Source organism: Macaca thibetana, chromosome 2 (genome assembly GCF_024542745.1).
Source record: "Macaca thibetana thibetana isolate TM-01 chromosome 2, ASM2454274v1, whole genome shotgun sequence".
NCBI classification, from domain to species: Eukaryota; Metazoa; Chordata; class Mammalia; order Primates; family Cercopithecidae; genus Macaca; species Macaca thibetana.
This window is the reverse complement of record NC_065579.1, coordinates 73,233,749-73,261,747: the sequence shown is the minus strand read 5'-3', so window position 1 is coordinate 73,261,747 and position 27,999 is coordinate 73,233,749. Positions and strand designations below refer to the sequence as shown.

At 39.1% G+C, this 27,999-nt stretch overlaps 1 protein-coding gene across 10 annotated transcripts in view; it reads right to left on the bottom strand.

The window, feature by feature from the left end:
• The window catches only part of SEC62 (SEC62 homolog, preprotein translocation factor), a 332,886-nt gene that overhangs the window by 285,021 nt on the left and 19,866 nt on the right, over positions 1-27,999 (bottom strand). The window contains exon 1 of one of the 10 annotated variants that reach the window (XM_050780002.1): positions 18,955-18,958. The exons of 5 other annotated variants lie outside the window; for them this stretch is intronic. The gene's annotated coding sequence lies outside the window, so the exon portion shown is untranslated. Of the gene's footprint in view, positions 1-13,176; positions 13,181-16,245; positions 16,250-17,649; positions 17,654-18,746; positions 18,751-18,954; positions 18,959-27,999 lie in introns of those variants that run through there. 4 more of the 10 variants (XM_050780014.1, XM_050779989.1, XM_050779986.1 and 1 more) reach the window with 4 other exon arrangements.

Below are 27,999 nucleotides of genomic sequence, written 5' to 3'. Positions count from 1 at the left end.
CCTTGAAGAGGTCCTTCACATCCCTTGTAAGTTGGATTACTAGGTATTTTATTCTTTTTATAGCAATTATGAATGGGAGTTCACTCATGATTTGGCGCTTGTTTGTCTGTTATTGGTGTATAGGAATGATTGTGATTTTTGCACATTGATTTTGTATCCTGAGACTTTGCTGAAGTTGCTTATCAGCTTAAGGAGATTTTGGTCTGAGATGATGGGGTTTTCTAAATATACAATCATGTCATCTGCAAACAGGGACAATTTGATTTCCTCTTTTCCTAATTGAATACCTTTTATTTCTTTCTCTTGCCTGATTGCCCTGGCCAGAACATCCAACACTATGTTGAATAGAAGTGGTGAGAGAGGGCATCCCTGTCTTGTGCTGGTTTTCAAAGGGAGTGCTTCCAGTTTTTCCCATTCAGTATGATATTGGCTGTGGGTTTGTCATAAATAGCTCTTATTATTTTGAGATACATCCCGTCAATACCTAGTTTATTGGGAATTTTTAGCATGAAGAGAGGAATCAAATGGATGCAATAAAAAATGATAAAGGGGATATCACCACCGATCGACAGAAATACAAACTACCATCAGAGAATACTATAAACACCTCTATGCAAATAAATTAGAAAATCTGGAAGAAATGGACAAATTCCTGGACACATACACCCTCCCAAGACTAAACCAGGAAGAAGTTGCATCCCTGAACAGACCAATAACAGGCTCTGAGATTGAGGCAATAGTTAATAGCCCAAAACCAAAAAAAGTCCAGGACCAGACGGATTCACAGCCGAATTCTACCAGACGTACAAAGAGGAGCCGGTACCATTCCTTCTGAAACTATTCCAATCAATAGAAAAAGAGGGAATCCTCCCTAACTCATTTTATGAGGCCAGCATTACCCCGATACCAAAGCCTGACAGAGACACAACAAAAAAAGAGAATTTTAGACCAATATCCCTGATGAACATCGATGCAAAAATCCTCAATAAAATACTGGCAAACCGAATCCAGTAGCACATCAAAAAACTTATCCACCACAATCAAGTTGACTTCATCCCTGGGATGAAGGGCTGGTTCAATATAGGCTAATCAATAAATGTAATCCACCATATAAACAGAACCAAAGACAAAAACCACATGATTATCTCAATAGATGCAGAAAAGGCCTTCGACAAAATTCAACCTCCCTTCATGCATAAATACATTTATTATCCTTGGAGGAGATGGAAAGGCAAGAAAGTTCTCTGAACAGGAGAGATACATTGAGACTAAGAGAGAAATTGGGTTAAAGTCACCTGATGGTGAAGAGTGCCCTTCATCTGTATTGGCTTTTTTTCAGCATTATAGACAAATACAACTTCAATAATTCTTTTGTCAATGGAAAGAAGAAAATCAATTTTACGGGTTCTGTTATTCAAATACAAATCACTTAAGCTGATGTGATAGGAGGGTGACAACAAATGCCACAAAAGAACAAATACAAATCACTTAAGCTGACATGGTAGAGGGTGGCAACAAATGCCACAAAGGAACAGTGATGGAAAAACATGTCCTTTGACTGTATTATGGCATCCATATAATTCATTAGAATTGATGGGAAGGAAGCGTCATATTGGAATCTTATGTTGCAAGACTGAGCTTTAATGGCACAAAACAGGTCCAAAGCTGGATAACAAAGGTATTGAGGAGTGATCTATGACATAAATCGACACTCAATTCAGAGACTAACCTCTGAGAGGCACGTGTGTGGTATAGACCCAAAGCAGCATGGCAAAAGATTGGAAAACAATTAACATTTAAACTAATTGACCAAAGAAGGAAAGACAGAATTTATAGTCTGAACCTGGCCATACTATTTGCCTTCTAAAACAATAACAAAAAGTCAACATTCTCCAAAGAATTTTAATAAGACTAAGAGTTTCATGGTATAAAATGTATTAAAAATGTCCAAGATAGAATCTAAAATTAGTCAACATATGAAAAGGCAGGAAAACATGACTAATCCTCAAGCGAAAAGACAATCAACAGATACTAACCCTAAGATTATCCAGGGGTTGGAATTATCAGACAAACTTTAAAACAGCTATTATAACCAAACTTAATGAAGCAAAAGTGAACACATTTGAAATAAATGAAGGCGTTTTCAGTAGATAAATAGAATTAGAATCAAAAGAGCCAAATGAAAATTTTAGAACTAAAAAATATAATGTGTGAAATAAAAAAAATTCACTGGATAGGCTCAATAGCAGAAATAAGATGGTGAAGAAAAGTCAGTAAATTTAAAAATTGTTCAATAGAAATCATCCAAAGTAAAGAACTGAGAGAAAAATATTTGTTAAAAATGAACAGATCATCAGAGACTTAGGGGAGAGTATTTTAAGATAAAACATTTGTGTAATTGCAGTCCCAGGAAAAAAAGATTGGTGAAGAAAAATTATTTGAAAAAATAATGGCTGAAAACTTTCCAATTTGGTGAAACACAAAAGGTTATCTTATAAAGTCAAAGAAAATCACATCAGCCAGATATAAACAAACTTACAAAAACCAAAGAGGGAGAGAAAAAAAAAAAGAGTTCTTAAAGATCTTTAAAAATGCTGCATAGCTTAGAAGATAATGGAACAACATCTTTAACGTTCTTAAAGAAAAGAGCTATTAATCCAGAATTCTGCAATCAGTGAAAATATATTTCAGGAATTATGGAGAAATAAAGATATCCTCAGAGGAAAAAAAAACAAAGAAAATTCATTGATATCTGACATTTTCTGCTCTAAAAGAAATGCTAAAAGAAATTCTTCAAGCTGAAAGGAAATTATGAGAGAGAGAAAGTTAGAACATTAAGAATAAAGGGAGAACTAACTCATGTTCAGGTAAATGTAAAAGAATATTTTTCCTAGTAAGTTCTTTTATTATTATTATTATTATACTTTATGTTCTAGGGTACATGTGCACAATGTGCAGGTTTGTTACATATGTATACATGTACCATGTTGGTGTGCTGCACCCATTAACTCGTCATTTACATTAGGTGTATCTCCTAATGCTATCCCTCCCCGCTCCCTCCACCCCACAACAAGCCCTGGTGTGTGATGTTCCCCTTCCTGTGTCCAAGTGATCTCATTGTTCAATTCCCACCTATGAGTGAGAACATGCAGTGTTTGGTTTTCTGTTCTTGCAATAGTTTGCTGAGAATGATGGTTTCCAGCTGCATCCATGTCCCTAAAAAGGACACAAATTCATCCTTTTTTATGGCTGCATAGTATTCCATGGTGTATATGTGCCACATTTTCTTAATCCAGTCTATCACTGATGGACATTTGGGTTGGTTCCAAGTCTTTGTTATTGTGAATAGTGCTGCAATAAACATATGTGTGCATGTGTCTTTATAGCAGCATGATTTATAATCGTTTGGGTATATACTCAATAATGGGATGGCTGGGTCAAATGGTATTTCTAGTTCTAGATCCTTGAGGAATTGCCACATTGTCTTCCACAATGGTTGAACTAGTTTACACTCCCACCAACAGTGTAAAAGTGTTCCTATTTCTCCACATCCTCTCCAGCACCTGTTGTTTCCTTTCTTTTTAATGATTGCCATTCTAACTGGTGTGAGATGGTATCTCATTTTGATTTTGATTTGCATTTCTCTGATGGCCAGTGACGATGAACATTTTTTCATGTGTCTGTTGGCTGCATAAATGTCTTCTTTTGAGAAGTGGCTGTTCATATCCTTTGCCCACTTTTTGATGGGGTTGTTTGTCTTTTTCTTGTAAATTTGTTTGAGTTCTTTGTAGGTTCTAGATATTAGCCCTTTGTCAGATGGGTAGATTGCAAAAATTTTCTCCCATTCTGTAGGTGGCCTGTTCACTCTGATGGTAGTTTCTTTTGCTGTGCAGAAGCTCTTTAGTTTAATTAGATCCCATTTGTCAATTTTGGCTTTTGTTGCCATTGTTTTTGGTGTTTTAGACATGAAGTCCTTGCCCATGCCTATGTCCTGAATGGTATTGCCTAGGTTTTCTTGTAGGGTTTTTATGGATTTAGGTCTAATATTTAAGTCTCCAATCTGTCTTGAATTAATTTTTGTATAAGATATAAGGAAGGGATCCAGTTTCAGCTTTCTACATATGGCTAGCCAGTTTTCCCACCACCATTTATTAAATAGGGAATCCTTTCCCCATTTCTTGTTTTTGTCAGGTTTGTCAAAGATCAGATGGCTGTAGATGTGTGGCATTATTTCTGAGGACTCTGTTCTGTTCCATTGGTCTATATCTCTGTTTTGGTACCAGTACCATGCTGTTTTGGTTACTGTGGCCTTGTAGTATAGTTTGAAGTCAGGTAGCATGATGCCTCCAGGTTTGTTCTTTTGACTTAGGATTGTCTTGGCAATGCGGGCTCTTTTTTGGTTCCATATGAACGTTAAAGTAGTTTTCTCCAATTCTGTGAAGAAAGTCATTGGTAGCTTAATGGGATGGCATTGAATCTATAAATTACCTTGGGCAGTATGGCCATTTTCATGATATAGATTCTTCCTATCTATGAGCATGGAATGTTCTTCCATTTGTTTGTGTCCTCTTTTATTTCATGGAGCAGTGGTTTGTAGTTCTCCTTGAAGAGGTCCTTCACATCCCTTGTAAGTTGGATTACTAGGTATTTTACTCTCTTTGAAGCAACTGTGAATGGGAGTTCATTCATGATTTGACTCTCTGTTTGTCTGTTATTGGTGTATAAGAATGCTTGTGATTTTTGCCATTGATTTTGTATCCTGAGACTTTGGTGAAGTTGCTTATCAGCTTGAGGAGATTTTGGTCTGAGATGATGGGGTTTTCTAAATATACAATCATGTCATCTGCAAACAGGGACAATTTGACTTCTTCTTTTCCTAATTGAATACCCTTTATTTCTTTCTCTTGCTTGATTGCCCTGGCCAGAACTTCCAACACTATGTTGAATAGGAGTGGTGAGAGAGGGCATCCCTGTCTTGTGCCAGTTTTTAAGGGGAATGCTTCCAATTTTTGCCCATTCAGTATGATATTGGCTGTGGGTTTGTCATAAAGAGCTCTTATTATTTTGAGATATGTTCCATCAATACCTAATTTATTGAGAGTTTTCAGCATGAAGCGCTGTAGAATTTTGTCCAAGGTCTTTTCCGCATCTATTGAGATAATCATGTGGTTTTTGTCTGTGGTTCTGTTTATATGCTAAATTACATTTATTGATTTAGATATGTTGAACTAGCCTTGCATCCCAGGAATGAGGCCCACTTGATGATGGTGGATAAGTTTTTTGATGTGCTGCTGGATTCGGTTTGTCAGTATTTTATTGAGGATTTTTGCATCGATGTTCATCAGGGATATTGGTCTAAAATTCTCTTTTTTTGTTGTGTCTCTGCCAGGCTTTGGTATCAGGATGATGTTGGCCTCATAAAATGAGTTAGGGAGGATTCCCTCTTTTTCTATTGATTGGAATAGTTTCAGAAGGAATGGTACCAGCTCCTCCTTGTACCTCTGGTAGAATTCGGCTGTGAATCCGTCTGGTCCTGGACTTTTTTTGGTTGGTTGGTAGGCTATTAATTATTGCCTCAATTTCAGAGCCTGTTATTGGTCTATTCAGGGATTCAATTTCTTCCTGGTTTAGTCTTGGGAGGGTGTATGTGTCCAGGAATTTATCCATTTCTTCTAAGTTTTCTAATTTTTTTTGCATAGAGGTGTTTATGGTATTCTCTGATGGTAGTTTGTATTTCTGTGGGGCTGGTGGTTATATCCCCTTTATCATTTTTTATTGTGTGTATTTGATTCTTCTCTCTTTTCTTCTTTATTAGTCTTGCTAGCAGTCTATCAATTTTGTTGATCTTTTCAAAAAACCAGCTCCTGGATTCATAGATTTTTTGAAGGGTTTTTTGTGTCTCTATCTCCTTCAGTTGTGCTCTGATCTTAGTTATTTCTTGCCTTCTCCTAGCTTTTGAATTTGTTTGCTCTTGCTTCTCTAGTTCTTTTAATTGTGATGTTAGGGTATCAATTTTAGATCTCTCCTGCTTTTTCTTATGGGCATTTAGTGCTATAAATTTCCCTCTACACACTGCTTTAAATGTGTCCCAGAGATTCTGGTATGTTGTATCTTTGTTCTCATTGGTTTCAAAGAACATCTTTATTTCTTCCTTCATCTTGTTACATACCTAGTAGTCATTCAGGAGCAGGTTGTTCAGTTTCCATGTAGTTGAATGGTTTTGACTGAGTTTCTTGGTTCTGAGTTCTAGTTTGATTGCACTGTGGTCTGAGAGACAGTTTGTTATAATTTCTGTTCTTTTACATTTGCTAAGGAGTCCTTTACTTCCAACTATGTGGTCAATTTTGCAATAAGTGCGAAGTGGTGCTTAGAAGAATGTACATTCTGTTGATTTGGGGTGGAGAGTTCTGTAGCTGTCTATTAGGTCCACTTGGTGCAGAGTTGAGTTCAATTCCTGGATATCCTTGTTAATTTTCTGTCTCGTTGATCTGTCCAATGTTGACAGTGGGGTGTTAAAGTCTCCCATTATTATTGTGTGGGAGTCTAAGTCTCTTTGTAAGTCTTTAAGGACTTGCTTTATGTATCTGGGTCCTCCTGTATTGCGTGCATATATGTTTAGAAAAGTTAGCTCTTCTTGTTGAATTGATCCCTTTACCATTATGTAATGACCTTCTTTGTCTCTTTTGATCTTTGTTGGTTTAAAGTCTGTTTTATCAGAGACTAGGATTGCAACCTCTGCCTTTTTTTGTTTTCCATTTGCTTGGTAGATATTCCTCCATCCCTTTATTTTGAACCTATGTGTGTCTCCGCACATGAGATGGGTCTCCTGAATACAGCAAATTGATGGGTCTTGACTCTTTATCCAATTTGCCAGTTTGTGTGTTTTAATTGGACCATTTAGTCCATTTACATTTGAGGTTAGTATTGTTATGTGTGAACTTTATCCTGTCATTATGATGTTAGCTGGTTATTTTGCTCATTAGTTGATGCAGTTTGTTCCTAGCATCGATGGTCTTTACATTTTGGCATGTTTTTGAATGGCTGGTACCGGTTGTTGCTTTCCAGTTTAGTTCTTCCTTCAGGAGCTCTTGTAGGGCAGGCCTGGTGGTGACAAAATCTCTCAGAAGTTGCTTGTCTGTAAAGGATTTTATTTCTCCTTCCCTTATGAAACTTACTTTGGCTGGATATGCAATTTTAGGTTGCAAATTCTTTTCTTTAAGAATGTTGACTATTGGCCCCCACTTTCTTCTGGCTTGTAGAGTTTCTGCCAAGAGATCTGCTGTTAGTCTGATGGGCTTCCCTTTGTGGGTAACCCAGCCTTTCTCTCTGGCTGCCCTTAACATTTTTTCCTTCATTTCAACTTTTCTAGTAAGTTCTTTAAAATGTATGACTACCGGTTGCAGTGGCATGGGCCTTTAGTCCCAGATAGTCAGGAGACTGGGGTGTGAAGATTGCTTGGGCTCAGGAATTCAAGGCCAGCCTGGGCAATAGCAAGATCCTGTCTCTAAAAAATATATCTATATGTATTATTATTGAAAGCAAAAATTGTAAGATTAGTGGAGGTTTCAATGTTACGTTATAAATGGCAACTACAACTTAAAAGAAGGGAAGGCTAAAGAGACTTTTGTTTCTCCTACTTATGTCTAAAACCTTTTACTCAAAGTGCTAACATTAACACTAAATGGACAACTAAAGGTTGTGTAGGTATATTGTAATCCATAGAGCATCCACTAAAAATAATAAAAGGAGATATAGCAAAAAATGCCAATACGTATATTAAAATGAGACAGTATAAATATCCAAATAATCTGGAAAAATATGAGAAAGGAAAAATAGACTAATGTAAGACAGAAGGAAAAAATAGAAAACAAGTAATAAAGTGGAAATTCAAATCCAGCCACATCCATAATTACATTCAAGGTAAATGGCCTAAAGACACTAATTAAAAAAAGAAATTTTCAGATTGGATTAAAAAAAAGACCCAGCTATCGACTGAATACAAGAAATCTATTTTATATATGGTGACATAAATAGGTTAAAAGTGAAAGGATAGAATAAATATACCATGCAAGCATTATTCCAAATAAATGGCAGGGACCATGTTAATACCAAAGTGGACTTTAAAGCAAGGAAAAGTATCAGAGATAAAGAGAGGGGCACTTATATAATGATAAAATAATCAATTCACTAATTCTTCTACGACTAAGAAGTCATAACAATCCAAAATGTGTATACATCTAATGACAGAGCATCAAAATACACGAATCAGAAACTGATAGAACAGAGAAGAAATAGAGAAAGCCACAATTATATTTGAAGACTTAAAAATTTTTCTCTCAGAATTGACAGAACAAGTAGAAGAAAATAAGTAAGGATATAGAAGACTTGAGCAACATTCTCAACCAATGTGACTAAATTAACATTTATATCATTCCAATTTTAATATATATGCTGCTAAAGTGAGCACTGATTGACATTTATGCTCCACCCAACAATAGCAGAATACATTCTTTCCAGGTTTACATGGAACATTTACCAAAATAGACTATATTCTGGGATATAAATAATAGTAAACTTAAAATAATTGAAATCATAATGGTTTCAAAAAAGTGTTTCAACCACAGCAGAATTAAACTTGGAATCAATAACAAAGTTTTCTGGAAAATTGATGAATATTTGAAAATTAATCAACACACATTTAAAAAAAAAAACCAGCGGTTACAGAAAAAGTCTTAATGGAAATTAGGCCATATTTTGAACTGAATTAAAATAAAAATACAACATCAAAAATTTGTGGCATGTAGCTGAAATAGTACTTAGTAAAATTTATAGCATTAAATGCTTTCATCAGAAAAGAAAAAAGATGTCAAATAAATACAATCAATCAATTTCTAGCCAGAGTGTTGGGAAAAACTCTTTATGGATCCCTGACTTTTCTACATGTTTTTTGAGTAAGACACTGACTACCCTTTGTTCTGGACTACTTTCCTCCCAATAATGTCTATAAACAGCCCTGGAAGATGGAGATAGTGTCTCACTCTGGGGCAAGTAATGCTTACTGCTCAATATAAAAGATACTGGTACCCTAAGTTTAGTGTTCCTTTCCTGCAATGCAAGCCACTGCAATTTCAGGTATCATCTAGACCTCTTTGTGTTGACCTGTGGGAATCTGTGCCCAGGGAACTGGTGCAAAAATCTTGATACTCTGACTGGCTGCTGCTATTGCTGTAAGCACTAAACTAAACTTTGTCTCTGACTTAGGAGTCATGTGTCTTCTACCAGAATCTACAAAACTGGCAGCCTAATTTCTTAGTTTGCAAGTAGGGTAAAATCTCCAACCCTTCGCAGTTCTTAACATAAAGTGACCAAGAAAAACTTGAGAGAAGACATAAATTACTTGACTGCAGTCAAGTAATTATCTTGACTTCTTGCATTGTAATTTTCCCAACTATAGTCTAATATTAGGAATGAAAGAGGAAATATCACCTATAGGTTCTACTGATATTAAAAGAATAATAAGGAAGGATTATTAACAACTCCAAGTCTGTAAATTCAACAACTTAGATTAAATGACATACTTGGAAGACACAATTTACCAAAATTCCCTCAAGAAGAAATAGATAACATGAATAGTCCCTTATCTTTTAAAGAAATTGAAATTGAATATGTATTAAAAAGACCTTCCAAAGAAAAAAAATTTGGCTGGGTGTGGTGGCTCATGCCTGTAATCTCAACACTTTGGGGGGCTAAGGCAGGTGGATCACTTGAACTCATGAGCTCAAGACCAGCCTGGGCAACATGGCAAACCCTGTCTCTACAAAACATACAAAGATTAGCCAGGCATGGTGGCGGGTGCCTGTAGTCCCAGATACTTGGGTGGGAGACTGAGGTGCGAGGATGGCTTGAGCTGGAGAGGCAGAGGCTGAAGTGAGCTGAGATTGTGCCACTGTACTCTAGACTGGGCAATAGAGCCAGACCTTGTCTCAGGAAAAAAAAAAAAAAAAGGAAAAAGAAAAATACTTTAGGCTCAGATTGTTTCACTGGTAAATTCTACCAAACATTTAAGAAAGAAACCAATTCTTTACGATCTCAACAGAAGAGCATGACATTCTTTCCAACTTATTCTATGAGGCCAACATTACTCTATTACAAAACCAGACAGAGACATTATGAGAAAGAAACCTACAGATCAATATTCCTCGTGAGCACAGATGCAAGATCCTCAACAAAACATAAGCAATATCTAATCCAGCAATACATAATTAGGATAATATAACATGACCAGGTTATATTACGAATGCAAGGTAGATTCAACATTCAAAAATCAATGTAATTAATCATACAAACAAGGAAGAAAAACCATATGATCAAATAAATAGATGAAGATGAATCATTGAACGAAATTCAGCATCCATTCATGAAGAAAATTCTCAGTCACCAAAAAATAGATGGTAATTCCTTAACCTAACAAAAGGCATCTTCAAGAAAATCTGCAGTTAACATCCACTTCGTGGTGAAATAATGTGAAATAATGTTAAATAGTGTTTGCCTAATATTGGGAACAAGACAAAGATATCCACTCTCATTACTCCTATTCAGTGTCATAATGGAAGGTTTTTTTTCAATGCAAGAAGTCAAGAAAAATAAATAGAAGGCATATACAGATATCCCCGATTTATGGTGGTTTGATCTATAATTTTTCTAGTTTACAATGGTGTGAGAACCATTATCCCCATTTTGGCATAATGTACGGTATTTAACAAATGACTTGAGATATTCAGCACTTTATTGTATAATGGGCTTTGTTTTAGATGATTTTGCCCAACTGTAGGCTAATATGAGTGTTCTGAGCACATTTAAGGTAGGCTAGGCTAAACTATAATCTTCACCAGGTTACGTATATTAAATGTCTTTTTGCCTTATAGTATTTTCAATTTCAATGGATCTTTTGGGACATAATGCCACTGTAAGTTGAAGAGCATCTGTAGATAGATGAGGAACAAGTAAAATGATCACTATTTACAGATGATACGATTATCTACATAGAAAACTTGAAGGCATCTACAAAAGCTTCTAGAACTAGTAAGTGAGTTTAGCAAGTTAACAGAACACAGAAAAAAATTTTCTATACTAGTAGTGAGAAAATAGTACCATTTACTACAGCATCATCCCCCAGAAGAAAGAAATATTTTGGTATATATTTAACAAAATACATGCAGGATCTGTATGCTGAAAACCTGTGTGCAAATGTTTATAATCACTGAAAACTGGAAATATTCCAAATAACTTTTGACTGGTACAAATGGTAGTACATCCATCTCATGGAGTACTGCTCAGCAATAAAAAGAACACATAACAACATGGATGAATCTCAAGTGCATTATGCTGAGTGAAAGAAGCCAAACTAAAAAGGCTACATAAAGTAGGTGTCTTGGCCCATTTGGGAGGCTGTAATGAAATACCTTAAACTGGGTAATTTATAAACAACAGAAATGTATTGCTTACAGTTTTGGAGGCTGGGAAGTCCAAGATCAAGGTGTCAACAGATTTTGTGTCAGTAAGGGCCTGTTCCTCATAGATGGCAACTTCTATATGTCTTCATACAATGGAAGAGGCAAACAATCTCTCTTAGGCCTTTTTTATAAGGACACTAATCTCATTCACAAGGGCTCCACTCTCATGACTTAGTCACTTCCCTAAAGGCCCCACCTCTTAATACTACAACATTGGGGATTAGGTTTCAACATATGAATTTTGGGAGGACACAAACATTCATACTGTAGCAGTAGGATTCCATTTATATGACATATAATATTTAGAAAAGGGAAAACTGTAGGGATGAAGAACAGATCAATGGTTGCCAGGTTTTCTGGGTATTCTGGTTTGGGGAGGAGTAGCTTGAGAGAATTTTTTGGGGGTTATTAGACTGTTCAGTTTCTTGATTGTGGAAATGGTTACATAATTCTATGTATTTTTGAAGCTTATAAACTGTATACCCCAAAGAGTGAATTTTACTGTTTGTAAATTAAAAAAAAAAATCAAAGTACCTTAAGGACATTGATAAAGATTTGAACGTGAAAGAAAAAAATAAGAGAAGACTAAGATTTTGGTTCTGTAGCATTTGTGGATGAGGGGAAACTTTATCAACTCAAGCATAGGAAGTATACATGTTCTTGCTCTGAAATCAATAGTTTTTCTCCATATTCTCACTGTAATTTACATGGTTTAAATGTTCTTCAAGTTCAGCTCAATAAAATTGTCTGGTGGTTGGCATTGCATACCTGGTCAGATAATTAAGTACTGTTACTCCCCTTTATCACAGTCTTTTTTTTTTTTTTTTTTTCTTTTTTTTTTTTTTTTTGAGACGGAGTCTCGCTTTGTCGCCCAGGCTGGAGTGCAGTGGCCGGATCTCAGCTCACTGCAAGCTCCGCCTCCCGGGTTTACGCCATTCTCCTGCCTCAGCCTCCCGAGTAGCTGGGACTACAGGCGCCCACCACCTCGCCCGGCTAGTTTTTTGTATTTTTAGTAGAGACGGGGTTTCACCATATTAGCCAGGATGGTCTCGATCTCCTGACCTCGTGATCCGCCCGTCTTGGCCTCCCAAAGTGCTGGGATTACAGGCTTGAGCCACCGCGCCCGGCCTATCACAGTCTTAAGAAAGTCTGCACCTGCTTAAACTATTTAAGAATAGCTTTTTTCTCTTTGATGTTGGTTTCTGGTGACTTTTATTCCTCAGTTTTCCTGAGGATTGAACAATTGACTGGGAAGACATTTGAAAAAGATTACATTGGATTAATGCCTTAAACAAGGTAACAGAACACACTTCAAGTAGATTAGATATTTAAGTTTAAAAAACAAAACTATGCAATACAAGAAAAAAACATAGTGTGTTCCTTTATAAACATTGAGTGGGCAAAGCCTTTCTCTCTCTGATTCAAAACCCAGAAGCCCTAAAAGGAAAGATTGACAAATTCAACAACATATATGAAAGTTTCTTCCATAGCAAAGCAACATAAGTCAAAAGACAGTGACAAACTGGGAAAAATATTTGCCATTATATCACAGGAAAATGACTAAACCCCTTGAGAGCCTCTAGAAACTGTGGGAAGCCCAACAACCCAATAGAAGAATAGCAAAGTCCACGAACAGACAGTTCACAGGAAAATGAACAAAAATCCCCCCTTTAAGTTGCTTAACCTCACTCACAAAAGGAAAATCACAAATAAAAACCGTACCAGGTATCTTGAAGGAGGGAAAGCAAAATGGTGTCATCTTGATATAGGGGAATTTGACAACATCTAGCACATTTCTCTGACCCAGGGAAAAAAAAAGGCTATGAAAACTATTCATTACAACAGTATTTGTAATAGCAAAGAAAATATAGGAAAAAATCAAAATGGTTAAAAGTTAGAAAATGGTTGAATAAATATGGTGTATCTTATGGTATATGGTATATAAATATGGTTGAATAAATATAGTATATTTAATAAAAAAATAAAAATAAGTGCAAAAAACAATATGGAGAAAGGTATATATTATATGCCACTGTTGTTTAATAAGGGGGTGTGTGTGTGTGTGTGTGTGCGCTGTGTGTGGGTGTATTTTTGCTTTGCTTTTATTTTTAATAAGCCGAACAACAATGAAAGCTGTGGTAGGCAGAATTTTAGGATGACTCCCAGTATTCTGTCCACCACCTATATATGCCTTGTGTCATCTCCTTCTCCTTGAGTGTACATGGGACCAGTCAATATGATGCTCTTCATCTGGCCTAGAGGAAAGAAAACAGCCACGTTGTTAATTGCACATGAAGGGGACCATGTGGCTAGAGGCTGAGGATGGCATCTAGGACCTAAGAGTGACTCCAAGTCAGCAGCCAGCAAGGAACCAAGCACCTCAGTCCTAGAGCTATAGGGAACTGAATGAGCTTGGAAGAAGACCCTGAGCTCTAGAGAGACTGCAGTCCTGGCTGACACCTTGATTTTGGCTTTGCAAGGACTTGAACAGAAAACCTATGAACATCCTGCTCAGGCTTCTGAACTTCAGCAACTATCAGATAATAAATATGTTCTAAGCCACTAAGTTTGTTACAATTTGTTATGCAGCAATAGAAACTAACACAGAAGCATAAACTGAAAACTTCAGAGAACTTGATGGAAAAGGTGGAGGGGCAGGGGACTGAAATTTCTCTGTATATCTTTGTATATAGATTTGAATTTTAAATCATGTAAATATATTATCTACTTAAAAGTAAATGAAAAAGAAAATGAAAACAACAACAAACAAACCCTACTTGGCACTGAAAAGTTTCTGAGGGCAGCTGAGGGCTGCTGATATGCGCCAGTCTGCTCCCTCCTCCTAAGTCCCCTCAACTCTGCAGAATCTCTTACACATAATAGTACAGCACATATTCTGCTCGCCTTTGTGTGCCACAAGGCAATTCTTCAAGGGTGTACTGACTGCCAAATGGAGGTGGAGTGAGTGAGGAGGTGAGATCTTAGCATTCTTTTGAGGAACATGTAAGGATAGAAATTGCATCAAAGTTCTCTGTCTGTCCTCCGGAATGACTTCCCCTCGCTCACTTGCAAATAAAGTCACTGTTAAAGAGCCACATTCTTACACTTTCAGAAATGTGTTCTGTGTGTTCTGTCTAGTTTCATGAAAGACCCACTTTTGAAATAGCTTGGTAACATTTATTCAGCCAATACCAATTGTGAATACGGGAAATGAGGAAGAAGACATTGGAGAAAACAATGTGATCAAACAAAGTCCAAAAGAAAAATGCACAGGAGGAAAACTATACAATCAAGAACAGTACCTATGTCAGAGGCCTGTGAGAACGCATCAGAATAGGTAAAGATAGAGACAAATTTGGAGATTGAAAGGAGTTTATATATCAAGACTCTTGGCTGAAAGTACAGACACATAAAGAGAATTTGTTGGAACATGTAATTGAAGTCTCATGGGGTGCCAGCTTTAAGACAGGTGGATCTGGAAGCAGTAGGATGCCATCAGGGCCTGATCTGCTTTCCTCTGGCTTTTTCTTAGAAAGGATCTTCCCTTCTGTTACAATATGGGGGCTTATAGCACCAGACTTATTTCTTTACAGATTAGCAATCCTCAAAACAAACAAGCAAAAGTTTTCTCCCTTAATAGTTTTGACAAGGGTTTTGTTGTTCTGGCTTCATTCACATGTCCATGGCTGGCCATTTCTCCAAGGGAAATAGAGGTGTGATGGATCTGGATAGGTAAAGGCAATAGACTACATACTTGATCAACAGAAAAAGGAGGTTAACAATTCCTCCTCAGAGTATGAGGAGAAACTAGGAGGAAGGGACATTAGGAAGTGAAGAGAGAAAACATTTGGCATTAATGCAGTGGAAGTCTACAGAGATGAGTGAAATAATTACTTAGCCATCCTGAGGGTCCAATTAAAGTTAGATAGCATGGATTTTTCATTAAGCCATTAAACCCAGTTTTCAGGTTTTCTTTCAGTAGACCTAGGAGGAGAAAGGATGCTTTACAATAGCTTTCCCAGGGCTGGGGATTGGCCTAAGGGTTGGGAGGGGAGAAATCAGATGATAGCAAAGTTGTGGTGAAGATTCAGTCCAGGCAAAGGCATGATGCGAGGGAACATAGATGGTGGCTGGTGGACTAAGAATGGGGATGAGTTAAAGGACTGAAGGTCCTAAGGCAGATAAAAAACAGTTTTAGAAGGAGGGGTGGCATGTAGATGGTGCAGGATGGATTTCCTGGAGGTACAAGATATGTGGGTGAATAGAGACAGATGGTGAAGGTGGAGTCATAGCTAGCAGGGTACTGCTGTAGATTGGGTTTTCTGGGGAGGGGGTGCTGAGATGGAGTCCCAGAGGCTTATTAAGGAGTAACACCAGTAAAAGGAAAAGAAGAGGAAGAAGGATTGCACAGGAAGAGCCAACAGACCATGAGGCAGATCTGACAAACTCTTTGCCTTTCCAGTTAGGAGCTCCAGGGCAATGAATACCAACTAGAGGAGTCTTGCACTGGGTGGAAATGGCTGAGCCCTAGAACCACCATCTTGCTTAATCATTGGCTTGATGGTACATGAAAAGTTTATGCTTTTTGCTGAGGCAGTCTCTGAAGGAGCTGGCAGCTACACCTTGTCAGATAACTGCTCAGGAATTTGGGATTAAACCAATCATGTTGTACATTCCCCTATTACTGGCAGCGTTGGGCATATGGTCCAACAAGAAATAATTGGAGGAGAGTCCCCCTGACCCCTTACCACTCAGGGACAACAGCAAGGAAGAATGTGGAGCAAGTTGCTTCTGGCAGCCGCCCTCAACTCTCGAGGGGAGCCAGCTCTAGGATTAAGTTTACAGAGTGGGGAGACAGAAACAACCTTGATCCTTGAATTGTTGATGGCATTGTGGAGCTGCTCAGTCACGCAGCCATGAATTCTGATTTATCCTTAACAATTCCTGTTATGTAAACTAAACGTCCTTATCAGCGAAGTTAGCCTGAGTTGGGATTTTAGATTCTTGTAGCCAAAAGCATCCTGACTGATACAAGGGTATTAAGGAGTTCTCAGAGTAATTAACCTTGGTAGAGCCGTAGGGTGATGGCAGAGAAAAAGATTGGTGGGGGGTAGGTTTTGGTTAACATCATGGAGTAATATGGCAAACTTTCCTTAAAGTTGATAGGGAATCATGATCTTGGCAAGGGGCAGTACAAAGAGAGGGCAAGAAATTTTAAAAGAGGGGTGCTGTTAAGGATTGGGAAATGATATATAGTGTGATTAAAAGCATGGGCTCGGCCGGGCGCGGTGGCTCAAGCCTGTAATCCCAGCACTTTGGGAGGCCGAGACGGGCGGATCACGAGGTCAGGAGATCGAAACCATCCTGGCTAACACGGTGAAACCCCGTCTCTATTAAGAAATACAAAAAAACTAGCCGGTTAGGTGGCGGGCGCCTGTAGTCCCAGCTACTCGGGAGGCTGAGGCAGGAGAATGGCGTGAACCCGGGAGGCGGAGCTTGCAGTGAGCTGAGATCCGGCCACTGCACTCCAGCCTGGGCGACAGAGCGAGACTCTGTCTCAAAAAAAAAAAAAAAAAAAAAAAAAAAAAAAAAAAAGCATGGGCTCTAGGCTCAGGATTGTTTTCAGAACTTAATTTGCCTTAAGTTTAAATTCCAGTTCTACCATTTTATAGTTGTGTCACCTTTGGCAAGTTAATCTCTCTGGACAACAATTTCTTTATCTGCAGAAAGGTGGCTGTAAGGATTGAATAGGATAACACTTAATCAGGTACCTAGTACATATTAGAGCTCAATAAACATGACTTCAAAAATTATATCACATAAATGAAGACTGTTTCTCAACTAAAACCACATCACTAACCAAAACCTCTAAACTCTCTATTTTGTATCCAGAAAAAGTTTAAAAATTTGGGAAAGAAGAGCTGGAAATGCTGTTTGTGTGGAGGAAATGGGTGGGGGAGTGAATTTATTATAGTAGTTTGGTTTAAAGACTTTTAAAATTGGTATAGTTTTGAGAGGTACATAAGCGGATATGTTGTGTAATGTTGAAGTCTGAGCTTCTAGTGTGCCGTTCACCTGAATTAGTAAACAGTGTACCCAACAGGCAATTTTTCAAACCTTGTCTCCCTGCCACTCTCCCCCCTTTAGAAGTCCCCAGTGTCTATTATTTCTCTATCTGTCTATTATATGTCCATGTCTACCCATTCTTTAGCTCCCACTTATAATGGAGAACCTGTGGTATGGTGGTTTGATTTTGCCTCTCCTGTCTGTGGACTGGGAGTTGAGAAACACCAGCTCAGAAGTGGAGGAGAAGCTGATTGCTTCCTTTGCGTGTAGGAGAAGGTGGAACTGAGGTGCATGGATGTAAGAGCATGTGAGGTGCTGCTGGGATGTGAAGGAATGAGGTAACGGTTGCGGGAAATGTGCTGGAGGGTCTCACAAATGGGAGGTCAAGGGTGGAGTGATGAATGAGGACCTGAGTTTTGGAAGACTTTATAGGCCGACACATCCACAGTTCCAAAGGGCTCAAAATGATAGCTGGGGCCTGGCTCAGGCACTGTTGGAGAACACCCACTCTGATGTTAATGATCAGCAACAGCCTAAAGAAGGGGGTCCCATCTCCCACTTACAGAGAATGTTTTTTGTTTTCTAACTGTGTTCAGACTGTGCTAATTTTGCATGGCTGAGACATTTACTTCCCTGGTGTCTGAAGTAGGCACGACAGTGGAACCAGCCACCGGGGAAGGAAGGCTTGCTCTTCTCTTCTCATGCGGCCTGTTGTGAACGTGCTGCCAGGTCACTAGCAGTCTGTAGTCATGTTTGTGTCCACTGTTTCGAGTTCCCCAGGGAGATATGAGGAATTCCGGAGACAGTGGTGCTGTCCAGCTGCATGTGTCCAGAGGTCACTCTGCTGCTCTGCTTGGGGTCAGAAAAGTAGGGAAAAGAATCAAGTGGACAAGGAGTGCCGGCATGAGAGCTTTTGCCAAGATCAAAATGTTCCCCATCGCTGTGAGCAGATGAGATCTTGGAACCTGGACACACACAGTCCCAGCTCCAGCAGGGCTTCTGGCAACAACCCCAGTGTCTTCAGCTACAGACACCACCTCTGTGAATGCCAAGAAAAGCAAACACAGGCCCCAGATCTCCTGTTGCACCAACTGGAAAGAAGCCCACAGCAGAGGAGCTGAGCTGTGAGGACAATCTTCCCGTAGCTCTTAATTTTCCACCATTCTTCCCCCATCTGAATCAAACAAACAAACAACACGCTTGTAATAAAATTTGCAGGTGTGGCTGGTTTATATTCTGGGATTTTTTTTTTTTGATCAAATTCCTTATAGGATACTGGGATAAAATGGTGAATAAGGCTGTATAATGCAGTATGTCCCAGACTTTTCAGACTAAATAGAAGGGGAGGAAACCCTGGAAAAGCAGAGACTTCATTCCCCCCTTGGGAGCTGGCTCTTTTTAGTGGCCTGGGATGGTGGCACTCAAATCCTCTCCAGACAGCCCTTTGGAAACATATTCCATGTTCCTCTTCTTAGGGATGTGGGTAGGAGTGGGGGTGGAGATGGTTCTGTAAAGCTTGAGGAGCAAGGTAGTAAAGTGGCACCTTAAAATCCTGGCCGTGCAAGATCGATTACAAGACCGGCAATTTACTTTGGGGAAATGCTTTTCTCAGCCTTAGGAGCAGAACAGTGGAATTACTAATATCCAGAATGATAATTGCTACCAAGGAGAAGAAAATGTTCATGGTTTACCAAAGCAAAATGTGAGCCATTAGTGGCACACAGGTGGGGAATCTGAGATCTGAGGCATCTGAATTTCTAGAAAAGAAAGAATCTGGGGACTATTGGTAACTCAAGCCTTCAGATATTTCCAAGGCTTTAGGTTTCTGATTAAACAAAGTTTAGTCCTATTTCCAGTCAGTTGCCAGTTTTCTGAATTAAGATCAATCAACTAATATGGGTCTTATTTAATGTGTGAGGCATTGGGTTCCCTTGGATTATTCCCCAAATTAATCTTCCTTCCTGATCCCTGGATACACTTTCTGCCTCTGTGGCTTCCCTCTTTTAATTCATCCTCCACTCCCTATCACACTGGCCTACTCAAGATACTTTATAATTATGGGAATTTTCAAACATTAAAAAATTTAGAGAGACTATCCCAAAAGGCCCCATATCTGTCACTCAGCAATTATCAACATTTTATGAGTCTTCTTCATTTTTCTCCATTATTTCAAAACAAATCCCAGATAGTATATCCTTTTTACTCTTGAACATAATTCCTCCTCTGTTACCTGTATTGAAAAAACATGTTTCTCTGTTTTAAATTTTTTATTGTGAAATATACGTACAAGAGGGTGTTTAAAATGCATAGGAATACTTAATATAAAACAAACAAAAACTAAAACAGTCATGAACCTAACTCCCAGGTTAGGAAATAGAACGTTGATCCTTTTTCAAGAAAGAAAAAAAAAAGACAGAGTTTGACTTGTATTTCCTATCATGATGGTAAACTAGCATGGATTCTTGATCCCTCCCCTAAAGTTGACCTGTTGGGAATTATAGAAGAGAGAACATTATTGCTGCTGCCGTCGCCCCAGAAACACAGGGTTCTCAATTTGGCCACATCCACCCGGAATTATCAGACTGTTCTTTGGTTCTGTGTTTCGTTCTCTCATTATGTAAAAATTCTGATAGAGGCATCTGATTGGTCAAGTCCAGGTTACATGATTATGCCCTGGCTGCTAATGCATTGGGACAGGTAATCTGCTCCCCTGTTGATTTCTCTCAAGGGAGGAAGGGGCCCTGCCTTTACTCATCTTTTGTTTTCCCCTAATATGAAGAGGATTCATGTGCTGAGCACAAAATGACAAAACCCATTTTTCCAAGTATATATGTCCAGCCGAGGCCAGTCTTCTGAGCTCTAGTTGGTACATCCAATATCCTACTTCTCATCTCTACATGTTTGTTTCACACTTAGCCTGTGCAAGTCTGAACCCATCTTTTTTTTCCCCCAAATTCTCCTTCTCCTCTGTTGCTTTACTTGGTGAATGGCAGTGCCATCTCCTAGTCTCCCAAATCAGTAACCTGTACGCTATGCTGGAATTCTCCAATGTCTTTTCTATTTAGTCTTCACGTCCTTTGAATGTATCTCCAGCTTGCTTCCCTTATCTCCCACTCTTTGCTTAATTCAAGCCCTCATCATCCTTCAGCTATGGTAGCCTTGTCTTTGTATTTCTCTAAAAGCAGATTCTGAGATAAAGATTTGAGTGCAAATAATTTATTTGGGAGGTGAGAACCACAAGAATAGAAGAATGGGGAAGTGAGACAAGGAAGGGCAAGTAGCCAAAAGTTCTGTTATCAAGATAGCTGCCACTGTGGGCCACTGGAGTTTAATCCCAACTGGGCCTAACACATGCTCCAGAGTTATACACCAGTCTCTTTGTAAGAGCTGGAAATGCTGTTTGTGTGGAGGAAATGGGTGGGGAAGATGTAGAAGATGTTGCTGGGACATTCATTCTCTGACCCTTCAAGCCTGCCACAGCCAACAAAGTGGGCTCCAGCAGTAGGAGATAGCTCTCAGGTGATACAATGCAGGTGCTGGCATCGGGAAGACTGGTTATGGCAGTGAAGTCCTATGGGTAAGATGGTAAGGGTGGGGCACTAGGAGCATGGGATTCAGGCCTTCGATATTCCTTGCATATATTGTACCCTTCCTGATAACCTAATTTTCTATTTTTCAGCCATAGTGATATTTCTAACACTGAAATTTGATCATGCTGTGGCCCCGCTGAGCATACTTTTAAGGCTTTCCATAGCTTTCTATATAAGATCTAAATAATTTAGCAAAGTCTACAAGATCCTTCCTTCATCATTTTTTTCTTGCTTGTTTCTTCAGCCTGATCTCTTCCTGCCTCCTCTCTCTCCATCCCCTCACAAATACTATATTTCATTCTTATCCAACCACTTGTAATTTCCAGAATGTGCCACAATCTGTCATCCTTCTGTATCTCTGCATATGCTCCCTCATTACTGGAATTCCTCTCCCCATCCTCTGCCGGTTCCCTCCAGGATATGGGGTTGCTGAGCACGTGGGGATCTGAATAGGCTACCTTAGTTCCATCAGAGCAGAGAGAGAGAAGAGCCAAGGTATCTATATGTTTGTATCTGTATACCTGTATATGTATTCTTTGTAAGACTTTATCCTAAAAATATGTCATATTGTTGATAAAATAATAATAGATTTTGAAAATGACTGAATTAAAAAGGATGAGTTTGTATCCTTTGTAGGGACATGGATGCAGCTGGAAACCATCATTCTCAGCAAACTATCGCAAGAACAGAAAACCAAACACCGCATGTTCTTACTCATAGGTGGGAACTGAACAATGAGATCACTTGGACTTGGGAAGGGGAACATCACACACCGGGGCCTATTATGGGGAGAGGGGAGTGGGGAGGGATTGCATTGGGAGTTATACCTGATGTAAATGACGATGGGTGCTGATGAGTTGATGGGTGCAGCACAGCAACATGGCACAGGTATACATACGTAACAAACCTGCACGTTATGCACATGTACCCTAGAACTTAAAGTATAATAATAATAATAAAAAAAAGAAAATGACTGAATTAAGCTATCAAAATCCATGGCCATCAAAGATTTGAATCATACAAAATAACTCCATTCATTCAAATTTCTCACTGCTCACCAAGCAACTTTCTGGTTATAATTTGATTTAAATATTAGCTACATACAAGGCATGTACAGGTGCTGTGGTTTGAGTGTTTCTGTCCCCCTCCCCTCAAATTCATATGTTGAAACCTAACTCCCCAAGATGATGGTATTAAGAGTTGGGGCCTGTGGGAGGGGATTATGAATGGAATTAGTGCCCTTATAAAAGAGGCTTGAGGAAGCCTGTGTGCCCTCTTCTGCCATGTGAGGACATAGCAAGAGGGCTCCATCTATAAAGCAGACACTGAATCTGCTGGTGCCTTCATCTTGGTCTTCCTAGCCTCCAGAGCTATGACCAATAAATTTCTGTTGTTTATAAACTACCCAGTCTAAGGTATTTTGTTGCAGCAGCAGAAATTAACTAAGACAATGGGACATGCCAACATGATCATTCTTTTGCCACAGTCGTATTTCTTATTTAAATGAATAAATGGCATTCTGATTTACATATCAGTCCCCTGTGTGTTTGTTTATCATGAAGTACTCTTCTTGAGTCTGATAACTCTGATGCACTGTGGACATCAAATTTTAAAATCTAGGCCGGCATGGTGGTTCATGCCTGTAACCCTAGCACTTTGGAGAAGAGGGGGGTGAAAGGGGATTGCTTGAGCCCAGGAGTTCCAGGCCAGCCACGTGAAACCCCGTCTCTACAAAAAATACAAAAATTAGCCAGGCGTGGTGGCACATACCTGTAGTCCCAGCTACTGTGGGGCTGAGGTGAGATCACTTGAGTCCGGGAGGTCAAGTCTGCAGTGAGTCATGTTTATGCCACCAGCCTGAGTGACAAAGTGAGACTCTGTCTCCAGAAAGAAAAAAAACTAAACTATAGAGCCAAGGATCGTTCCTTTCACTTCTGTGCTGTCATGAAGGTAATGCCCACCTGTCAGGTAACCAGACAGTTGGTCTCCTCTGGCAATGCCACCCCATTGTTATCCTTTTTAAGGTCCAGTGACCCATGCCCAGCTAATTGTTGATGTATTGATTTCTGAAGCCATGTTCTAAACACACCATCTCATACCTAAACATGATGCCAGTAACTGTCAGAGGACATTTGAGTGTGTGTGTGTGTGTGTGTGTGTGTATGTGTGTGTGACTTTTCTGTGAGTGATTACACATGGAATTAAGCCATGGCATCCTCTCACTCAGTTCCCCCTTTGACCTACATATTTTTGGGACTGATTACTGAAGAGGCTGCACTGTTGAAAAGAATTTATCTTTGGATGATATAAAAACTGGGTGATTCACACAGACTGATGCTATGGCCTTATCCAGCAAATCAGCCCAGATAAGATAAGTGAGTCCTCGATTCAAGAATAAAAGGATTCTAGTTTGTTTCTCAGGAAAATCTTATTTAGCAGAGAATGTTATAGGGAAAGATTAGCCTTCTATGATTAAATGGTTCCATAGAGATATTACACTAATAAATATCAAAACTTAAACTCACACTATTCAAAAAAGCAAATTAGCTGGATAATTGTTTTAAATTAGTAATACCAGGCCGGGCGCGGTGGCTCAAGCCTGTAATCCCAGCACTTTGGGAGGCCGAGACGGGCGGATCACAAGGTCAGGAGATCGAGACCATCCTGGCGAACACGGTGAAACCCCGTCTCTACTAAAAATACATAAAAAACTAGCCGAGCGAGGTGGCGGGCGCCTGTAGTCCCAGCTACTCGGGAGGCTGAGGCAGGAGAATGGCGTGAACCCGGGAGACGGAGCTTGCAGTGAGCTGAGATCCGGCCACTGCACTCCAGCCTGGGTGACAGAGCGAGCCTCTGTCTCAAAAAAAAAAAAATAAATAAATAAATTAGTAATACCTGGTTCTATTCACTCATTTTCTGTAGACTAAAGAATATCTAAATAAAATGTCACTCATTAATAAGTTTCCAATTATGTTATTAGTTCTACATATCTACCCTGAGAAATTCTGTGCTCTCAAATGCATTAAATAAATCCACACCTAAAGGCAGCTTTGGAAATTATTCTAGACAGATTACCACCACTCCTCATTAGATGTGGAACAAAAAACATATTGATGGGAACATTTGATTTGCAACAACCAATTTGATGTTTGATATCTTCGCTTATCTAACAAAAAGCTGATTCACAATCTGATTTATGGAGCACAGCTACCTTTCAGAAGAGATAATATTAAGCAGATAAATCTTTAAACAAAAGTTTTATCCAGTATATTGGTTATCTTCAGGCTAGCTTACTTCAAGGTGGCGAAGTAGTTATAGCAATTGCAGGCTACATGCAGATCAGACAACCTCTAAGAGATACTAGATGGCCTCTCTCTTGTGCTTCTTTTTGAGTGAGGAAATTCTTCCCAGTTACTTCCCAGCCGACTTCTAAAATCACACAAGCACATGCTTCACTAGTCACTGTGAAGGCAACAGGACTAGTATGGTCATCTTAGACCAATCAGGATTCACCCTCTGAGATTGGGGCAGGGCCAATCTTCCGTGCTGCAGAAGGCCTGGGGAGGACAGCATATACTTGTACTCAGCCAAGGTTCTGTAAGAAAGGAGAAAAGGGAGAAATGGTTGTAGGCTAGACACCTAACAGTATCTATAACATATGTAATATTACGTATGTTAGTCCTCTTTCAGAATAATCTGTGTTATTCATAACATGCATAGAAATGGAACTTCTTATCGACTTTGAGTAATATTCCTATCAATACATTACCGCAGTATTGTAGAAGTGCTAATTCCAGAGAGACATTCAAAATAGTCTTTTTCAGTTTAAGAGATTAATACAACTAATGAGATTTAGGAAATATTTTTAAAAATTGTCCTTTTTCTTTTGAAACCAGGTCACTAATTATCTGTTATAGCTAAAAGAAAGATCAAATTTGTGTAAGAAAAATCTAGTTTAAAGTTTGTAAATCTTAAATTATATTCATTCAAAATGGAAATACCATCTTAATCTGCTTGTATGCTAACTCACCTCGTATTGGGCAACTCATATTTTAAAATACTAATTTGGTTTTGAGGATTTATTCAGACATGTTGGAGGAGACAAAGGCTGCACATTAATTAAACTGGATTTAGAGACAGCTTATTGGCGTCATGTAGCTTCAAACATTTAGACGCTATTTTTCATTATGTCTACAAGTTCCAATCACTGTTCATCTCAAACTGTTGCTTATTTAACCCCTTGTTTTGAGATTTTAAGACATTAGTTACCTAAGAGAAAGAAGAAAGGAGAACTGAAAGTGTAATAGATGACAGATGAGGTAGGATGTATTTGGGAAATTTTCAAAATCAGAGTGCTTTGCATAGTAGAATAAATACATTTTTAAATGCTCATGTAAACAAAGATGGGCCTGAAGTTTGTTTGTTTGTGCTTTTTTTTTTTTTTCCTCTTGACAGAGTTTTACTGTTGTTGCCCAGGCTGGAATGCAATGACATGATTTCAGCTCACTGCAACCTCCACCTCCTGGGTTCAAACAATTCTCCTGCCTCAGTGTCCTGAGTAGCTGAGATTACAGGTGTCCACCACCACGCCTGGCTAATTTTCGTATTTTTTAGTAGAGATGGGGGTTTCACTATGTTGGCCAGGCTGGTCTTGAACTCCTGATCTCAGGTGATCCTCCTGCCTTAGCCTCCCAAAGTGCTGGGATTACAGGCCTGAGCCACCGCACCTGGCCAGGCCTGAAGATTTTTAAAAATCAATATTTCTAGTCCAGTGGTTTGTTCTAAGCACTGGAAACTGCTCCCTGCTGTTCCTTTCCCTTGGTTTGCCAGGAAGTGTAGTTAATATTATTTATTGTTATTATTATTGCCTCCAACCCCTTCACCTGCCCATCCTTGACTGGTTCTGTTTGTGTAGTCATCAGCTTGTTTCATGGTAACATCATACTTATGTACCTAAGCCTGAATTCCAGTGTCATTTCAGAATCTTCCTTCCCCTCACCAAAATCAGCCAATTGTTCAACTATATCTTGTGCATCACACCTTCTAAACATCACTAAAATAATTTGTTCTCTGTAAGAGACACTTGTACTTTTTCCCTACTTTACTTACTCCCAGTTTTCCTTTGGAGACCCTTCTTTCTTGCTCTTAGTTCAAGTGTTTTGAATAGTGCTCCAGAGGTAGACACAGAGCCCAGCCTTGTCCTATCAGCATCTCTCATTTTCCTGTCCAAGGTGATAGGCCAGAGTGATGGACACATATCCCAAGTTGTTCTGGTGAGATGCATACTGAGAGCTTTATTGGAACTGCTAAAGCTGCTGATAGGGTGTAATGTAAATCTGGAGCTGCTTGCTGGCTATCACAGGATCAAAGGATGGAGAGAAAGAGAGAGAGAGATTAGGTCTTGGTGGCATCAATTGGGTGACTGGAGCCAGCAATGCCTGAAACCTCACCTTGGTACTTTTGGGTTCATGCTACATTTCTGCCAGTGGCAAATAAAAATATTTTGATGAACAACTATTTTTCTTTTGTACTTCGACAATTTCATTCTTTCTTTGAGACTCAGCCAAGTGTTACTGTCCTCAGTGAAACCCTCCATGACACCTCCCCCTAACCTGAAGATAGAGAGTTCTGTGCTTTTCTGCATGAAATTTGTATTATGTACAAATTATACCAATGTTTCATTGTCAGTGTTCTTGTTGGTCTATGGCAGATGCTGCTTGTTAACCAATTCCCATTCTCCCATTTTTTTTTTTTTTTTTCTTACAAGAGTCTCTATTTTTGCTTGGAGTGGCAATATGCCTAGCTTAAGTACTTACCTTCCCAAAATTCTTTGCAGATAGAGTGGCCTTACTACACAATTCTGGCCAGGAGACAGAAACCAACGTCTGCTAGAGATTTCTGGGAAAGATTTTATTTTCCTGATTCAGGCAGCTTTCTTACCCTCCTCTTTGTTCTTTCTCTCCTTTCTTTCCTGGCAGGAGGCAAGCAGCTGGAGTAGAGCTGCTACCTGGCACCCGTGAGTGGCCAGCTTGTGGAAGGAAGTCATATGTTAATGATGGTGGAGCACAAAGATATCCGGAGCCAGAGCCTGAATGGCTCTGAATTGCCCACCTCTGGACCTAACATTTGGAAGGAAAATGACCCTATTTAGTTAAGCCTCTGAAAATGCGTGTTTGTTTTTTATTTGGATGTAGCTGAACGCCTTCCTGGAAGAATGCATCTGAACTGATAGTCTGGTCAAAACTATGAACTCCTTGAAAACAGAGCCGAGTCCCTTGCTTTTGAACTCTAAATATACCTAATGTTTGGCACATAGTAAAGGTTCACTCTAATACTATAAATGGGATTTAAGCCTCAGATCCATTTTAATCCTGAGACTTTATGATTTTATTCTGTACACCACCCCCAGGGCTTGCTTTCACTCCAGCACCTACCCCTCTTCTAGCCATACATGTTATTTTGAAGGAACCCCTAAACCAAGAAGTAGAGGTTGGTCTCCACATCTCTGTAACACGGTTGCTGCTATTACTTTCCTTGCTTGACAAACTTCTCACTTATCCACATTTGCTCTTTTTATTATTTCATACATGGAACCTGTAAAGACTTTTTAACATGAGGTCAAAATTTCAGGTTCCTTTGAATATGGTTTCAGTCAGAAAACACTTAAAACAAAAATTCTGACTTAGGAATTTAATTTATTAACAGCTGCCAGTATCAGTCACCAAATGTGGCTCCCAGAGAGGCTGCTCTAGGCCTCAGGTAAAATTCTTCATCACCCTAGGTAAAAATCCATTACTTTAGGTCCTGACTTGTGTTCCAAGGGACTGATC